This window comes from Gossypium hirsutum, chromosome D08 (assembly GCF_007990345.1).
Source record: "Gossypium hirsutum isolate 1008001.06 chromosome D08, Gossypium_hirsutum_v2.1, whole genome shotgun sequence".
Taxonomy (NCBI): Eukaryota; Viridiplantae; Streptophyta; class Magnoliopsida; order Malvales; family Malvaceae; genus Gossypium; species Gossypium hirsutum.
This window is the reverse complement of record NC_053444.1, coordinates 34,199,768-34,213,316: the sequence shown is the minus strand read 5'-3', so window position 1 is coordinate 34,213,316 and position 13,549 is coordinate 34,199,768. Positions and strand designations below refer to the sequence as shown.

Sequence of the window (13,549 nt, the reverse complement as noted above, 5' to 3'; positions counted from 1 at the left end):
ATAAGGACTGCCTAAGAGCTTTCAATGATTTGAAGAGTCGGTCAGTCTCGGCACCCATAATAGTCACACCAGATTAGGATTTGCCATTTGAATTGATGTGTGACGCAAGTGACTTCGCGATCAGAGCTGTCATGGGTCAGCGAAGGAAGAAAATTTTTCATCCCATCCACTATGCGAGTCAGACTCTGACAGGAGCTCAACTGAATTACACGGTAACAGAAAAAGTGTTACTTGCTATTGTGTTTGCTTTTGACAAGTTTCGATCTTATCTTGTAGGTACCAAAGTGATTATTTATATGGACCACTCGGTAATTAAGTATTTACTTGCCAAGAAAGATGCTAAGCCAAGACTAATCCGATGGGTACTTCTACTTTAAGAGTTCGATCTAGAAATTCAAGATCGAAAGGGAGTGGAAAACCAAGTAGCAGACCACTTGTCCAGATTGGAGCTGTAAGAAGGGAACTCTCCTCTTATACCAATTCGAGAGACGTTTCTAGATGAACACATACTGAAGGTAAATCATGTCTATAATACCCCTTGGTTTGCTGATATTGCTAACTTTTTAGCTTGTGGTTTGATGCCGATTGATAAGACGTATCATCAAAAGAAAAAGTTTCTTCACGATGTGAAGTACTATCATTAAAAGAAATGGCATGACAAGCACATTCGAGTATGAGAATTTGAAGCAGGTCAGCAAGTCTTGTTATTCAATTCCAGATTAAGGTTCTTTCCAAGTAAGTTAAAATCACGTTGGTCTGATCCATTTATGATTCATCGAATCTATCCATACGGACTTGTTGAACTTTAAGGTAAGGGAGGTAATTTTCGGGTTAATGCTCAACGCTTGAAACATTACTGGGGAGATAAAATTGAACGAAATCAAATCTCGTTCATTTGATCAGATATTAAATTTTTCTTATTCTTCTGTTTGAATAAATGATTTAGGGTATATTTTCGGGATTAGTATGTTTAAATAAATTGTCTAGAAGATTGGAACTTAAGCGGGACCGCTTGTGACCTCTCCAATCTTTTCTAGGAATTGATTTTAACATAATTTCCCAAGATATTATTCCCTAAATGACAAAATGAATTTTTATTTTTTTCAAATAAAAGGGTCAATTTTGATTCAAGTTTTATGTTGCAACTCAATTTTGAATTTTCATTAAGTCTGGGAACTTAATTGAATTATTTTTAAATTTGGTTGCTCTTTTTGTAAATATTAAAAATTAGATGCCTCTTTTTGTAAATATTTTCAAACAGCATAAAAAATAAATGTTTTTAGTTCAATAGAAAAAGAAAAAAAGAAAAGATGATAATTATTAATATATAATTATATCTATTATAATATATATTAATTATTATCAGCTTTATTTAGAGTTAAAATTAGTTTTAATTTAATCATATTTTATTCGATAAGTTTTTATCTTAATAAATTAATAGAAAATAATAATATAATATGCACTATATTAATTATTAATTGTTATTTAATTTGAGTAGAATTAGAACTTAGAATTTTTAAGAATTCTACTCTAGCTCCTACTCCTTTCACTATAAATTTCACCCATCTATTCTTATTTATTTTCATTCATACGCCATTCCTTCCAAAAACACCAAAACCCTTAAGTACCGAAACCTCCTAACAATTCCTTAGCCACAGCATCGCCCAACTGATCAGTCAACAGCACCTCTCGCGTGCCCACATCAGGCCTGCTCAACGATCCTCACGCTGCTCACATCCATCCCCTGCTGCGCGCTGCTGCCTTGCATACCCGAACAACACATCACCCTTTCACCCATCCTTAGCGAAAAACCCCTCAACTTTTTTTAATTTTCCATCTTTTGAATCAAAATTATATTTATTAATAGCTCTTAATTTTTACAAAAAAGGTGGTGAGACAAATTTTTCTCCTAAATTTTAATTTAATTATCTAATTTTTTCAATTTATTGAATTATTAATATTTTATATTAATTAAAATTTTGAGAAAATAATTTTTACCATCTTATGATCAGGTTAATCATGCCTCGCAAGAGAACTCGTGCATCAGCTGGAAACACGAAAATTTATGTGTTTTTACATGCCCTTTTTAACTTAAAATCATGTTATTTCGATTAAATTATTGTCGAAAAATAATTAAATCTTATAGAATAATTAACTTATGTTAAAAATATTAACATGATGAAGTTTATTTAATTTTATAGTTAATTTTGATTAATTTTGACTATTTTCGACATATTCGCAGAAAGGGTGAAAATTGGCTCGGCAGACAATGCTCGAAGAATAAAATCGAGAAGCAATTTGAAGCATCGATGAAAATTTATTTCCAGCCTAAGACGGTCCAAAAATGTGTGTTAATTCATAATAAAATTAATTTTAATTTATTCCCAATTTAATTTGGGCTAAATAAATTATTCTTAATTAATTATGGAAAAAAGGGTCTAGTTGAACCGAATCTAGTGAGCCGAACCAGCCACCAATTGGGCTTCCCAGAACCGTCCATATTCTGTCCCAAATCAGCATCTAGCTGACTAAATAAGCTTGCAAAGAAGCCCTTGAAGAACTTTCAACCTTGCATTCAAACCCCTCCAAAAACTGTGGCTTTATGGATTTTCCCTATGCTATTTTTAGCAAAGTTGAATCTCTCAACTTTGCCATGTGTGTGGCCGGCCAAGGGGGATCTCTTTGGCTGATAGAATTTTCTATTTTTAGCAGCCACAATCAGCTATAAAATCCACCCCTTTTTGATCATTCAACTCATCCCTCACACTCTCATTCTCTCTTCTCCTCTCTCACTTTCTCTCAACTTTTCCTTTCCATTTCCACTTTTGTTTAAGTACTGATTTCTTATATTGGGAAAGAGGTCCTAATCAGCCATTATTGAGTAGCAATTAAAGTATTCATAAGCCATCTTGATAGCCAAGGACAATGGAGAATGAAGAACGGAGCAATCAGTCAAGCCACGGAGAAACACCAGATTTGCTTCTTGTTGCTTATCTCTTTAAATTCCGTTGTTGTTTTGAAAAACATGTTTATGACTATTTATGTTATTGAAAAGGTTATTTTAATCAATTTAGCTTGACTTTAATTTGTTTTGCGTTGATTATATTTTGCTAGCTTCAATTATTGAAATTGTGTTTGTCATATTATAGGCCTCAGTAAGATGCTTGATTAGGTAAAATCATTCCTAAGTTATTCTTGCACTATTAATTGTTAGATAAATAATGAAATAATTATTAAATCGTATTGAAATTGTAATTAGGCAACACAATACTTAATTAGTGCATTGTTATTCTTCTAAGGTAGCTAAAGTTAATTTAGCATTGTATTTGGCGATACATATGCCTTGCAGAACTTGCAAGATTATTGTGATTAAACTGTTTCAAGGTAGAAATACTCTGTTACCTCACTTGATCTTTTATATGCTTATGAAGATTGATTAATCGCTTGGATTGACATTGAAAAATGTTCAAGAGATTGATTAATTTAATAAGTATGTACGAGCAGTAGTTAGCAAATTACCGAGTTGCCGTGAATTTGTTCATGGCAGTATAAACATAAGTTTAATAATTCTGAGTTAAACGAATGTAATTAATCCAACACAATTATATCATCCTGAGTAAACCTTATTTGAAATCGTGCATTAGAATCTTTTTATTTTTAATTTTTTACTTAGTTTTTAGCCCTTAATTTTTAATCATCTTTAAACAAAAATATTTTCCATCACCAAAGTGTTTTAACATTAATTTCATAAATATTCCTTTTTACAGTCCATGTGGGTACGATAACTCAACATTTACTTGTCAATTTATTACTTGTTGCGATTGTGTACACTTGCACATTTTCGTCGTTCCAAGTTTTTGGTGCCGTTGTCGGGGACTGTCTTAATAAAAAGCCATCATTTGTGAATCAGTTTTTACATTTTGGTTTATTTATTTTTCTGTTTAAATATTTACTTAATTTTTCTGTGATTATTTCAGGTGCTTATAAGTATTGGCCAGATTATCGACTTACTCTCTGTGGACCCTGAAATAGAACGAACCTTTCGATAGCGAAGAAGACAAGCGAACCAGAGAAGGACCGAAGAGATAAACTTTGAGAATATGAATCAAGGAAACGAAGCAAACCTTGCTCAGAATCCTATCCTTATTGCTGATGATAGGGATAAAGTTTTACGACAGTATGCCATGCCAGTGTTTAACGATCTTAATCCGGGTATTCAGAGACCCAAAATCAAGGCACAACAATTCGAGCTGAAGCCAGTCATGTTTTAGATGCTTCAGACTATGGGCCAATTCAGTGGGATGCCTACTGAAGATCCACATCTTCACTTAAGACTATTTATGGAAGTGAGCCATTTTTTCAAGTTAGCCGAAGTACCCGAAGATGCATTACGACTGAAGCTGTTCCCATATTCGCTAAGGGACAGAGCTCATGCCTGGTTGAACTCATTGCCACCGAACTCCATTTCTTCGTGGCAAGAGTTAGCTTAGAGATTCCTCATGAAGTATTTCCCGTCGAGGAAGAATGCCAAGTTGAGGAATGAGATCACTGCCTTCCAACAAATGGATGATGAGTCCCTGTGTAAGGCATGGGAAAGGTACAAAGAGTTATTATGAAAGTGTCCTCATCATGGAATCTCACATTGCATTCAACTTGAGACATTCTATAATGGTCTCAACACTCACATGAGGATGGTAGTGGATGCCTCTACTAATGGCGCTCTCCTATTTAAGTCTTATAATGAGGCTTAAGAAATTATTGAGAGGATTGCCAACAACAATTATCAATGGCCAACCAATCGAGCAGCGTCAGGAAGACCAGTCGGTGGAATACATAAAGTGGATGCTCCACTCACATCTCAGGTATCTTCAATATCCTCAATGCTTAAGAATCTTACCACTAATGGGTCTAACAGTTTTGCAGCCCAACCACCTAACCAATTTGAGAATATAGCCTGTGTGTATTATGGAGAAGGACATTTGTTTGAAGAATGTCCATCGAACCCCAAATTCGTATATTACATTGGTAACCCAAACCAAAACTGAGGGAGGCAAGGACTACAATCCAACTTTTATAACTCATTATGCCGAAATCACCTGAATTTTTCCTAGAGTAACCAAGAGGCTAGAACCAGTAACACTGATGCCTAACCTAGACCAACTCAGCCGCCTAGTTTCCCCTAACAAGTTCAGAAACCAACCCAAGCGGAACCATCCAATAGCTTAGAGGATCTATTGAAGGCATACAAGGCAAAAAACGACGCCACTCTAAGGAATTTGGAGAGCTTGCTACTGAACTCAGGAATCAACCATAAGGTGCTCTACCTAGTAACACGGAGAATCTGAGAAATCTGGGGAAGGAACATTGTAAAGCGTTGACATTGAGGAGTGAAAAGATAGTAGACCCCAACATTGTTGAAGTTGAAAAGGAGCCAGTTGACGCTCAAGATTCAGATGAAGTTCAACCAAGTGTTGAAATTCCAGTTTAACTAGAACCAGAATCTGCAAAACCTAACAAAGTAACGTCAAGACCAGCTAATTCTGATAAACTAACAACGTCGTTGATGCAGAATTACCGAAGACGAATCAACCAGAAATAGTCCCAGTAATGAAACCACCACCACCTTACCTTCAAATACTTTAGAAACAGAAGCAGGAGATTGAATTCAAGAAGTTCCTTGATGTACTCAAGCAACTTCACATCAACATCCCGTTGGTTGAGGTACTTGAGCAAATGCCGAACTACGTCAAGTTCATGAAAGATATATTGTCTAAGAAATGAAGACTTGGAGAATTTGAGACGGTAGCTTTGATGCAGGAATGCAGTGCATATCTTCAAGACAAACTACACCCAAAATTGAAGGATCCTGGATGTTTTACCATACCGTGCAATATTGGAGCAACATATTGTGGTAAGGCATTATGTGACTTAGGTGTAAGTATCAACTTAATGCCTATGTCAATATTTAGGAAGTTGGGGATAGGAGAAGTTAGACCAACTATAGTTACACTTCAACTAGCAGATGGATCCTTAGTACATCCAGAAGGAAAAATCGAGGAAGTATTGGTACGTGTAGATAAGTTTATCTTTCCTGCTGAGCTTGTAATTCTAGATTTTGAAGCAGACAAAGAAGTACCAATCATCCTAGGAAGGCTGTTCCTAGCAATTGGAAGGACCCTTATTAATGTGCAGAAGGGCGAGCTCATTATGCGTGTTCAGGATGATCAGGTAACATTTAACGTCTTTAAGTCTATGCGATTTCCTAACAAAATGGATGATTGCTCTGCAGTGTCTGATTTAGAGGATTTAATAGTGGAGAAGGAACTCAACTGTGTTGAGGACCCACTGGAAAGAATTTTGACTTCGGATCCTCCAAATGATTAAGAGGAGGATGAATACTTAGCTTTGCTAGAAGCGAATCAAAGGGGATTTAATCCACAATCCCATTTTGAATCTTTGGAGATAGAAAAGAGGGACTATTCCCATCCAAAAGCGTTGATCGATGAGCCACCTAAATTAGAATTCAAGGTATTACCTTCTCATTTAAAATACATTTATTTAGGTAACGCTTCTACTCTGCCTGTGATTGTTTCAATAGAATTGACCACTAAGCAAAAAGAAAAACTTATCTTAGTTTTGAAACAATTTAAGAAGGCCATCAGATGGACCATAGCCGATATTCATGGTATTAGTCCATGTGTATGCATGCACAAGATTATCCTGGAAGATGGAAAAAGGGACGATTGATGTACAACGGAGACTAAACCCCATTATGAAGGACGTAGTAAAAAAGAGATCATCAAGTGGTTAGATGCGGGTATCATTTATCCTATCTGAGATAGTTCATGTGTAAGCCTAGTCCAATGCGTGCCAAAAAAAGGAGGTATCACGGTCATAGAGAACTAGAACAATGAGTTGATACCGATTAGAATGGTTACGGGATGTAGAATCTGCATCGATTACCAGAAGCTGAACAAGGCGACTAGGAAAGATCACTTTCCTTTACCGTTCTTGGACCAGATGCTGGATAGACTCGTAGGACGAGATTACTACTATTTTATAGATGGATATTCAGGGTATAATCAGATTACAGTAGCACCGGAAGATAAACACAAAATGACATTCACTTGCCCGTACGGTACGTTTGCATTCAGACGCATGCCATTTGGCTTATGTATTGCACCTGCTACATTTCAAAGATGTATGATGTCTATTTTTACTGACATGGTTGAGAAATATTTGGAAGTTTTTGTGGATGATTTTTCAGTATTCGGAGATACTTACGATGATTGCTTAGCCAATCTAACTAAGGTACTAAGGCGATACAAAGAAATGAATCTAGTACTCAACTGGGAAAAGTGCCATTTTATGGTACGAGAAGGAGTTGTTCTAGGGCATCAGATAACAAGACATGGGATCGATGTAAACAAAGCTAAGGTAGACGTTATTGAGAAATGCCCACCTCCAACATCTATAAAGGGTGTTAGTAGCTTTTTGGGCCACAACAGTTTTATCGAAGATTTATCAAGGACTTCTCCAAAGTTGCTAAACCCTTATGCAAATTTTTGGAGAAGGACTCTATATTCAAGTTTGATGAGGAATGCTTAAAAGCCTTCAACGATTTGAAGAGTCGATTAGTCACGACACCCATAATCGTCATACCAGACTAGGATTTGCCATTCGAATTGATGAGTGACGCAAGTGACTTCGCACTTGGAGCTGTCTTGGGCCAGCGAAGGAACAAAGTTTTTTATCCCATCTACTACGCAAGTCAAACCCTAACAGGAGCACAACTGAATTATACGGTAACAGAAAAAGAGTTACTTGCTATTATGTTTGTTTTCGACAAGTTTCGATCTTGTCTGGTAGGTACCAAAGTGACTGTCTATACGGGCCACTCACCAATTAAGTATTTACTTGTGAAGAAAGACGCTAAGTCGAGGCTGATACGTTGGGTACTTCTACTTCAAAAGTTCAATATAGAAATTCAAGATCGAAAGGGAGTCAAAAATCAAGTAGCAGATCACTTGTCCAGATTGGAGCCACAAGAAGAGAATTCTTCTCTTATACCAATTCAGGAGATGTTTCCAAACGAACATATCCTGAAGGTAAATCATGTCCATAATACCCCTCAGTTTGCTGATATTGCTAACTATTTAGCTTGTGTTTTGATGCCAATTGATAAGACATATCAACAAAGGAAAAAGTTTCTTCACGATGTTAAGTACTATTTCTGAGAAGAGCCACATGTGTTTAAAAAGTGTGCAGATCAGATGATTAGGAGATGCGTGGCAGAAGTTGAAATACCAAAGATTTTATACCACTGTCACTCAGCTCTAAGTGGGGGACACTTAGGAGGTACACGTACAGCGGCTAAAGTATTGTAAGCCAGATTCTTTTGGCCAACACTATTCAAGGATGCATATGCTTACGTGAAGAGCTGTGATCGATGTCAAAGGGTTGGAAATGTCACCAACAAAAATGAGATGCCTTAAACAAACATCATTGAGGTAGAGTTGCTCAATGTATGGGGTATTGACTTTCTTCGTCCTTTTCCTCCGTCTTGCGGTCACAAGTACGTATTAGTAGCAGTAGACTATGTGTCTAAGTGGGTCGAGGTAGAGCCATATCCAACAAACGATGCTAGGGTTGTGATGAAGTTTCTGCAAAAGCATATGTTCACAAGGTTTGGAACCCCAAGAGCTATCATCAGTGATGAAGGATCCCACTTTGTGAACAAGTGGTTGAAATGGTTATTAGACAAGCACGGAGTGAAAACACAAGGTTGCAACAGCTTACCATCCGTAGACAAATGGGCAAGCTGAACTGGCAAATAACGAGATCAAAGGCATACTTGAAAAGGTAGTCTGCCCGAACCGATGAGATTGGTCCAGAAGATTAGATGATGCTTTATGGGCTTACAAAACAACATCCAAGACATTGTTAGGGATGTCAACCTATAGGTTGGTCTTTGGGAAAGCTTGCCATCTACCATTGGACTTAAAGCACAAAGCTTACTAGGCTCTTCAACAGCTTAATTTGGACTCTAAGCTTGCAAAAGAGAAACGGATGTTCCAACTCAATGAGTTAGAAGAGTTCCGAATGTTCTCATACGAAAATGCCAAATTACTTAAAGAAAGACTCAAGAAATGACATGACAACCACATTCATGTTTAAGAATTTGAAGCAGGTCAGCAAGTCTTGTTGTTCAATTCTAGATTGAAGTTCTTTCCAGGTAAGCTAAAATCATGTTGGTCCGGTCCATTTACGATTCCCCAAGTCTATCCATACGGAGTTGTTGAACTCCAAGGTAAGGGTGGTAATTTTCGAGTTAATGCTCAGCGCCTGAAACATTATTGGGGAGATAAAATTGAACGGGATAAAATCACGTTCATTTTATCGGATACTTAATTTTTTGTTTTTCTTTTTGAATAAATGATTTAAGGTATATTTTTGGGTAAAATATGTTTAAATAAATTCTGTCTAGGAGATTGGAACTTAAGTGAGACCATTTGTAACCCCTCTAATCTTTCCTGGGAATTTATTTTGACATAATTTTCCAAGAAATTATCCCCTAAATGGAAAAATAAATTTTTAGTTTCAAATAAAAGGGTCAATTTTGATCCAAGTTTCAATTTGCAACTCAATTTTAAATTTTCATTAAGTCTAAGGACTTAATTGAATTATTTTTAAAATTTAGTCGTTCTTTTCGTAAATAAAAAAATTGGGTGCCTTTCTTTGTGAATATTTTCAAAAAGCATCTATAATATATATCTTTAATATTATTAATAATTTGATAAACTTTAATATATAATTATATTATTTATAATTTATATATTAATTTTTATCAACTTAGCTTAGAATTAGGATTAATTAGGAATTTTTTTATTTTTTTACAATAAAATAAAAGATGGGAATCAAAAGTAAACATGAACAAGTAGTAAAGTCTAAAGTGTGGCCATAGGTATATACATGTCTAGGATTGGATCTAGGAAGAGCTTGGTACTTAAGCAGTCAAATTGACTCACCTCTTCTTTTCTAGAATCCTACCTGGTGTATAGTATCTATTCACTTTAAACAATGAGAACATTGCTCATTTTAAGTTGGGGGGACCGAAAATTGAAATTATTTCCACTCAAAATAAAATTTTTCTTTTAATTATGAATATGATATATTTTTGTTCAATAAATTCGAATTTTGTTAAGTATGTTAAATTTATGTATGAATAAAGTTTGATTATTTCAATAAATTGTTATGTTAGCTTAATAATGACATGAAATGTATTTCTAATAAAGCATGCAAATCATACCATAAAATTTTAGTTCTTTAGGAAAGATAGGCATGCATGAAAGTTTAAGTCTTTAGAATTAACTTAGTAGTTTCTTGAGGCGGAATCTTAGGAAGCATGGAACATTGAAAATGATTTAGACAACTATTTTTTGGACCATTTGAGTCTTTCAAGCCAACCATGATGAAATTTTTATCCTTTGAAACCCAACTTTGAGACCTTATGGCCTAATTTTATTTGAACCCTTACAAAGTTAGCCATCAGTTTTCTTAATTATCCTAAAAATGTCCCAAACACTAGACTCAGTACTATTTCAGAGTATTCTTTGAAAATAAGTTTGGGGGAGTTGAAAAGAAGTATGAAATGCTCTAAAAATTGTAGTACATGTAAAATAGCTTGAAAAAAAACATATGTACTTGAAGTAAATTGCACTAAAGAGCATGTGAAAAGGAAAGAAAAGTTGATGTATTGAAGGTAATTATTTTGAAAGGTCCGATACAAGCTGAGTCTAGGGTTTTTTAAACCTAAAATTATCTATCTTCTACCTGCCCTTAAGCCCAGCCACGTTACAACCTTGTTAAAGACCTATTGATTGAAAGTTCCAATGTTACCTACATTAGTGGACAGAAATTGCTCTGTTCAACATATGAAGACATCAGTTAAGCTTAATGATTGCAGTTTAATTTTTAATGAGGGATTAAAATCAAATTGGTAGGGATTAACATGTCTTTATTAAGAAACATTTAGTTTAATTTTGCTATTGTAGTAATTGTTGAGATTAATTTGAACAATATCTATACTTGTGTAGCATAATTATCAAATTTCTTGTTTTTGAGCATAAATTTATTGATTTTATGATTTTGGGAAGAATGTTGTTCTGAAGGAGTTTTTAAAAAATTGTTTTCGAGGAATTTTTTTTTCAAATTTTTGCATTACTCGGGATGAGCAATGAATTAAGTTTGGGGGTGTGGAAACACGAAAATTTATGTGTTTTTACATGCCCTTTTTAACTTCAAATCATGCTATTTCGGTTAAATTCTTGTCGAAAAATAATTAAATATTATAGAATAATTAAATTATGTTAAAAATATGAACGTGATGAATTTTAATTAATTTTATAGTTAATTTTGATTAATATTTACTATTTTCGACAGATTCGCACAGATGGAGAAAATTGGCTTAGCAGACAATGCTCGAAGAATAAAACCGAGAAGCAATTTAAAGTATTGAGGCAAATTTATTTACAGCCTAAGATGGTCCAAAAATGTGTGTTAATTCATAATATAATTAATTTTAATTTATTCCCAATTTAATTTGGCTAAATAAATTATTATTAATTAATTATGGAAAAAAAAGGTCCAGTTGAACCGCATTGGTTGAACCGAATCTAGTGAACCGAACCAGCCACCAATTTGGCTGCCCAGAACTGTCCATATGCTGACCCAAATCAGCATTCTAGCTGACTAAATAAGCTTGCAAATAAGCCCTTGAAGAACATTCAACCTTGCATTCAAACCCCTCCAAAAAATGTGGCTTTATGGATTCGCCCTAGGCTATTTTTAGCAAAGTTGAATCTCTCAACTTTGCCATGTATGTGGCCGGCCAAGGGGGTCTCTTTGTTTGATGGAGTTTGCTATTTTTAGAAGCCACAATCAGCTATAAAAGCCACCCCTTGCTAATCATTCAACTCATCCCTCACACTCTCATTCTCTCTTCTCCTCTCACACTTTCTCTCAACTTTTCCTTTCCATTTCCCCTTTTGTTCAAGTGTCGATTTCCTCTCTTGGGAAAGAGGTCCTAATTAGCCATTGTTGAGCACCAATTAAAGTATTCATAAGCCATCTTGATAATCGAGGACAACGGAGAACAAAGAACAGAGCAATCAGTCAAGCCACGGAGAAACACCGGATTTGTTTCTTGTTCCCTATCTCTTTAAATTTTGTTGTTGTTTTGAAAAACATGTTTATGACTAGTTATGCTATTGAAATGGTTATTTTAATCAATTTAGCTTGAATCTAATCTGTGTTGGGTTGATTATATTTTGCCTGCTTCAATTATTGAAATTCTGTTTGTGCTGTTGTAGGCCTCAGTAAGATGCTTGATTAAGTAAAATCATGCCTAAGTTATTCTTGCAATATTAATTGTTAGATAACTAATGAATTAGTTATTAAATCGTATTGAAATTGTAATTAAATAACAGAATACTTAATCAGTGCATGTTTATTCTTCTAAGGTAGCTAAAGTTAATTTAGCATTACATTTGGCGATACATATGCCTTGTATAACTTGCAAGATTATTGTGATTAAACTGTTTCAAGGTAGAAATATTCTGTTACCTCACTTGATCTTTTATATGCTTGTGAAGATTGATTAATCGCTTGGATTGACATTGAAAAATGTTCAAGAGATTGATTAATTTAATAAGTATGTATGAGCAGTAGTTAGCAAATTACTGAGTTGCCGTGAATTTGTTCGTAGCAGTATAAACATCAGTTTAATAATTCTAAGTTAAAGGAATGTAATTAATCCAACACAATTATATCATCTTGATTAAACCTTATTTGAAATCGTGCATTAGAACCTTTTTATTTTTAATTTTTTTACTTAGTTTTTAACCCTTAATTTTTAATCATCTTTAAACAAAAATATTTTCCAACACCAAAGTTTTTTAACATTAATTTCATAAATATTCCTTTTTACAATCCATTTGGGTACGATAACTCGACATTTATTTGTCACTTTATTACTTGTTGCGATTTTGTACACTTGCACATTTTCGTCATTCCATCTGCCCAAATTGGTGAATCACAAAAGAAGTTCCACTATGAAGAAGCCAAAGCAAGATTCCAAAGTATCTTTAAGAATTAATAGATGCATCTAGAGAAAGGTTTAACATTGAAAGAAAGCAACTACATTGGTTTTATGGCACGTATTCGTCAGGTTGTTGGAACTGTTAATTGGGAGTTGTTTTGTGAGATCAGACCTAGTGTGGATGAGGAGTTAGTACGTAAATTTTATGCGAATTTAACCTCAAGCGAGTTAAGGGAAGTTCTAGTTCGCAAAATCAAGGTACCAATAACTTCAAACACTATTAATGAGTTCTTTGAATTGTCTGATTTTAAAAACGACGAATATTCCTCCATGATGAGCAATATAGAGTCTGAAAATTTGCAAGAAATTCTCGAGGAACATACAGTTCCAGGTTCTAAGTGGACTGTGTCAAAGCAAGGAATCTACACTTGTCAAAGAGAATATTTGACA

The 13,549-nt window shown here is 34.7% G+C and overlaps 1 non-coding gene across 1 annotated transcript; it reads right to left on the bottom strand.

Annotated features, from left to right (window-relative positions):
- Window positions 1–4,529: 4,529 nt before the first annotated feature.
- Window positions 4,530–4,636, bottom strand: LOC121220420 (small nucleolar RNA R71). The gene has a single exon (XR_005917622.1). It is a non-coding gene; the product is annotated as a small nucleolar RNA R71 (small nucleolar RNA).
- Window positions 4,637–13,549: the final 8,913 nt, after the last annotated feature.